Source organism: Terrapene carolina, unplaced genomic scaffold (assembly GCF_002925995.2).
Source record: "Terrapene carolina triunguis isolate 2854851 unplaced genomic scaffold, T_m_triunguis-2.0 Scaffold243, whole genome shotgun sequence".
In the NCBI taxonomy this organism is placed as follows: Eukaryota; Metazoa; Chordata; order Testudines; family Emydidae; genus Terrapene; species Terrapene triunguis.
Window position 1 is genome coordinate 579,847 of NW_020664594.1, and position 5,914 is coordinate 585,760.

Here is a 5,914-nt window from a genome sequence, read left to right on the forward strand (position 1 = left end):
AGCTTTTGCGACCAGGGGCTGCTAACAGGGAGTTTCGCAAGGGAGTTTGGAAGGGGAGTGGGAAGGGCAGGGCCGTCCTTAGGATTTTTGGTGCCCTAGGCGGGATTATTAAACTGGTGCCCCTGTGCCTGACTTGCTCTTAACAACACAAACATAAGCTTACAGTATTGGAAAACTTGCCACATGCACGTTATTAAACCCAGTTTAACTTAATTAAGCACACTGTAATGCTGATGGACTAGCACTAAAGAAGTAGCGCTATAGAAAAAATTCTGATTTGACAGAATGATGCAAATAATATAATATTTTAAATTTGTCAACATTTTATTGGAAATTTATATGAAGAGGTATTGAAACAAGGATTTGTTTTTAATTAAAAGCAATCTTTCTGGCTTTTTTGGCTGCAAAATCAGTAATAATGTCATTGTATGACAAAGACAAAGTGATGTCTTGTTCGATTGCAAGAATAGCAAGACCAGTCAAGTGTTCCTGACTCATTGTAGAGCGGAGATAGTTTTTAATGAGCTTTAGTTTTGAGAAACTCCGTTCTCCTGATGCTACTGTTACAGGAATTGTCAGTAGAATACGAGTGGCAATGTATACATTAGGATACATGTCAACAAGTTTGGTGGTATGAATAAACTGTACAATGTCCATCACTGATTTTGCATGTGGCAACATTGGTGACAGTGTACTCAAATCTTCGTTCAGTTCAAGTCCATTTAAATCAAAACTATCACCATGCTTCAGGAGGCTCTCTAGGTTCTTGCACTGTGACCTTGAGCTATGGGGCAGCAGCCGGAACCCCAGAGCAGAGGTGGGCTGAGCCACTCAGCCCACCGCTGCGTGCCATCAAAAATCAGCTCACATGCGACCTTTGGCACGTATGCCGTAGGTTGCTGACCCCTGCTCTATACACTCGTAAGGAGATGAGCATATTACAGTTGTTGGAGGGCTCTATTTAGCAGTAACAGGGCTATAGGAAAGTCAGTCAACATTTTTTGTTTCTCTGATGAAAACTGACCCACTCCCTGCCCCATACCAAACTTGTCACAAATAATTGTCAACAACTTAATTTTCTGTTTTTGGCTAAGATATTGATTTTTTAAAAAAAATATTGAAATTGAATTCAGGATTGTTAGCAAGCATTTTTGGCAAACAAAGTTGTTAAATGACAATCTAAATGGCAACACAATACTGCTTTCATGCTTGGCTCATCCCCCAGCCTGCTGGTCCAACAGCTGCAGTAGAGGAGGAGATAGGTGGAAAACTGCAGGACCCCGAAATCCACCTCTTGGGGTGCATAGTAGCAACAGCAGCAGAAAACCCTCAGGTCCGATCACACACCAATGGGCACCATCACCAGCCCAATGGACCATGGTGAAGTTAGCACAGCATCTGATCTCAGGGACGGGGCACCCATGGAGCCACAGCAGTTCATCCTGCCCTGTGCAGCTCCCCCCGGATGAGATGGATCGTGCCAGCCCAGGGGAGAGACGCGCTCCCCAGCTAGGGTGACCAGATGTCCTGATTTTATAGGGCCAGTCCCGATATTTGGGGCTTTGTCTTATATAGGCACCAATTACTCCCACCTAGGGTGACCAAACAGCAAGTGTGAAAAATCAGGACAGGGGGTGGGGGGGTAATAGGAGCCTATATAAGAAAAAGACCCAAAAATTGGGACTGTCCCTATAAAAGTGGGACATCTGCTCACCCTACCCCAAACCCCGTCCTGATTTTTTGCACATGCTATCTGGTCACCCTATCCCCAGCCGAGCCGTGTGTGACCATTCCAATCCTGGCTGGCTGCTGAGGAAGTGAGTTACTTTCACTTTCATTCCTTCCCCCCGCCCCCCAGCACCTCACCCAACCCAGCCCTGCCGGAGGGGAGGGGGAAGAGAGAGAGAGGGGTGCTCCTTGGTGGGGGGGAGAGAAGAATGGACGTTATGGGGAACAACAAAGGATACTGGTGCCAGAGCCGCCGAGCCTGCCTCACCTCACGCTGGGGGAAAGTCACACTCACAGGTGAGTTCCTTCCCCCACCCGTACCGCTACCCTTCCCAGAGACCCCAGCAGCCAATCCCCTCCCTCAGACTGTGCTGCATTTGGCTCTCTCTAGGACCCAGCAGCCCTGCTCTTATATGCTCCACTGCTTCCCGTCTGTCTGGGCTCCGGGTAGAGCGGTGCCCCAAGGTAGCGTGGTGCCCTAGGCGGCTGCCTGTTCTGCCTATGGCTAAGGACGGCCCTGGGGAAGGGGCGAGGGTCCCTTGCCGGTTCTATCTGTTTTCCCTTTATTCCCCTTAAAACTTTAAACTTCTTGCTTAAACAACCCTTTCAGCGGACAGGGGGCTGCAGACGGGAGTTTGACAGAGGGAGGCTTACGATGGTTAGGAAGACCCGCAACACCTGTGCCAGCACTGCTTCTGTCTCCTCCACCTGCGCCTGTAGCCAGACAGAGCGCCTGAGCATGGATGCTTCTACCCAGATCCTGGTGTGGTTTTGCAGAGACTGTAACTTGCAATTTCCACTTACTGATATCCAGGCTGAGGGGACCATCCAATGTGAAAGGTGCCTGCTGGTGGAATCTCTCAGGCAGCAGGTGGGAGAGCTACAGGAGGAGGTGGCTAGGTTGAGAAGCATCCGAATCCACGAGCAATTCCTGGACAGTGTCCATGTGGAGACAGCTGAGGTAGCTGTCCCAGGACACAGGACTGCTGATACACCACTGGTGGAGGAGGAGATGGCTCAGGGTGGACACTGGCAGCTGGTTACTTCTGGCAGCAGGCAGTGCTCCACCCCTGCTCCGAACCCTCCCGCTGTGGTAATAGGTAACCGTTATGCTCTTCTTGATACAGGAAAGAAGGCATCACCCCCTACAGTAAAGGAGGAGAAGCCTCGTACCCCTAAGGCTGGGAGGTCTGCTGCCACCACTGCGAATAGGAAACGTAGGGTAGTGGTGGTTGGAGACTCTCTGCTGAGGGGGACGGAGGCGCCCATCTGTCGCCCTGACATTTCATCTCGGGAGGTATGCTGCCTGCCGGGAGCCCGTATCCGAGACGTTACGGAGGCATTGTCGAGGATTATCCAGCCCTCTGACTACTACCCCATGCTACTCATCCATGTGGGCACAAATGATACTGCGCGGGGTGACACTGAGCGGATCAAGAGTGACTACAGGGCTCTGGGAGTACGGGTGAAGGAGTTTGGAGCGCAGGTGGTATTCTCTTCGATTCTTCCTGTCAAAGGTAGGGGCCCGGGCAGAGACAGATGCATCATGGAGGTGAATGCCTGGCTGCGAAGATGGTGTCGCCAGGAGGGCTTTGGCTTCCTAGACCACGGGATGCTATTTGAGGAAGGACTGCTAGGCAGAGATGGCGTTCACCTTTCGAGGAGGGGAAAGACCCTATTTGGACACAGACTGGCTAACCTAGTGAGGAGGGCTTTAAACTAGGTTCGACGGGGACAGGTGAGCAAAGCCCGCAGGTAAGTGGGGAACATGGAGACCTGGGAGATGGGTCGGAGACGAGAGGGAGTGTGGGCTATATTGGCAGAGAGAAAGGAGGGTCAGGACAAAACTGGGAGGAAAGATCAAACCAGTATCTTAGATGCCTATATACAAATGCGAGAAGTATGGGTAATAAGCAGGAAGAACTGGAAGTGCTAATAAATAAATACAACTATGACATTGTTGGCATCACTGAAACTTGATGGGATAATACACGTGATTGGAATGTTGGTGTGGATGGATACAGCTTGCTCAGGAAGGATAGACAGGGGAAAAAGGGAGGAGGTGTTGCCTTATATATTAAAAATGTACACACTTGGACTGAGGTAGAGATGGACATAGGAGACAGAAGTGTTGAGAGTCTCTGGGTTAGGCTAAAAGGGGTAAAAAACAAGGGTGATGTCATGCTAGGAGTCTACTACAGGCCACCTAACCAGGTGGAAGAGGTGGATGAGGCTTTTTTTAAACAACTAACAAAATCATCCAAAGCCCAAGATTTGGTGGTGATGGGGGACTTCAACTATCCGGATATATGTTGGGAAAATAACACAGCGGGGCACAGACTATCCAACAAATTCTTGGACTGCATTGCAGACAACTTTTTATTTCAGAAGGTTGAAAAAGCTACTAGGGGTGAAGCTGTTCTAGACTTGATTTTAACAAATAGGGAGGAACTCGTTGAGAATTTGAAAGTAGAAGGCAGCTTGGGTGAAAGTGATCATGAAATCATAGAGTTTGCAATTCTAAGGAAGGGTAGAAGGGAGAACAGCAAAATAGAGACAATGGATTTCAGGAAGGCGGATTTTGGTAAGCTCAGAGAGCTGATAGGTAAGGTCCCATGGGAATCAAGACTGAGGGGAAAAACAACTGAGGAGAGTTGGCAGTTTTTCAAAGGGACACTATTAAGGGCCCAAAAGCAAGCTATTCCGCTGGTTAGGAAAGATAGAAAATGTGGCAAAAGACCACCTTGGCTTAACCACGAGATCTTGCATGATCTAAAAAATAAAAAGGAGTCATATAAAAAATGGAAACTAGGACAGATTACAAAGGATGAATATAGGCAAACAACACAGGAATGCAGGGGCAAGATTAGAAAGGCAAAGACACAAAATGAGCTCAAACTAGCTATGGGAATAAAGGGAAACAAGACGACTTTTTATCACTACATTAGAAGCAAGAGGAAGACCAAAGACAGGGTAGGCCCACTGCTCAGTGAAGAGGAAGAAACAGTAACAGGAAACTTGGAAACGGCAGAGATGCTTAATGACTTCTTTGTTTCGGTCTTCACCGAGAAGTCTGAAGGAATGCCTAACATAGTGAATGCTAATGGGAAGGGGGTAGGTTTAGCAGATAAAATAAAAAAAGAACAAGTTAAAAATCACTTAGAAAAGTTAGATGCCTGCAAGTCACCAGGGCCTGATGAAATGCATCCCAGAATACTCAAGGAGCTAATACAGGAGGTATCTGAGCCTCTAGTTATTATCTTTGGAAAATCATGGGAGACGGGAGAGATTCCAGAAGACTGGAAAAGGGCAAATATAGTGCCCATCTATAAAAAGGGAAATAAAAACAACCCAGGAAACTACAGACCAGTTAGTTTAACTTCTGTGCCAGGGAAGATAATGGAGCGAGTAATTACGGAAATCATCTGCAAACACTTGGAAGGTGATAAGGTGATAGGAAATAGCCAGCATGGATTTGTAAAGAACAAAACCTGTCAAACCAATCTGATAGCTTTCTTTGATAGGATAACGAGTCTTGTGGATAAGGGAGAAGCGGTGGATGTGGTATACCTAGACTTTAGTAAGGCATTTGATACAGTCGGGCATGATATTCTTATCGATAAACTAGGCAAATACAATTTAGATGGGGCTACTATAAGGTGGGTGCATAACTGGCTGGATAACCATACTCAGAGAGTTATTAATGGATCCCAATCCTGCTGGAAAGGCATAACAAGTGGGGTTCCGCAGGGGTTTGTTTTGGGACCGGCTCTGTTCAATATCTTCATTAACGACTTAGATATTGGCATAGAAAGTACGCTTATTAAGTTTGCGGATGATACCAAACTGGGAGGGATTGCAACTGCTTTGGAGGACAGGGTCATAATTCAAAATGATCTGGACAAATTGGAGAAATGGTCTGAGGTAAACAGGATGAAGTTTAACAAAGACAAATGCAAAGTGCTCCACTTAGGAAGGAAAAATCAGTTTTACACATACAAAATGGGAAGAGACTGTCTAGGAAGGAGTACGGCAGAAAGGGATCTAGGGGTTATAGTGGACCACAAGCTAAATATGAGTCAACAGTGTGATGCTGTTGCAAAAAAAGCAAACATGATTCTGGGATGTATTAATAGGTGTGTTGTGAGCAAGTCACAAGAAGTCATTCTTCTGCTCTACTCTGCTC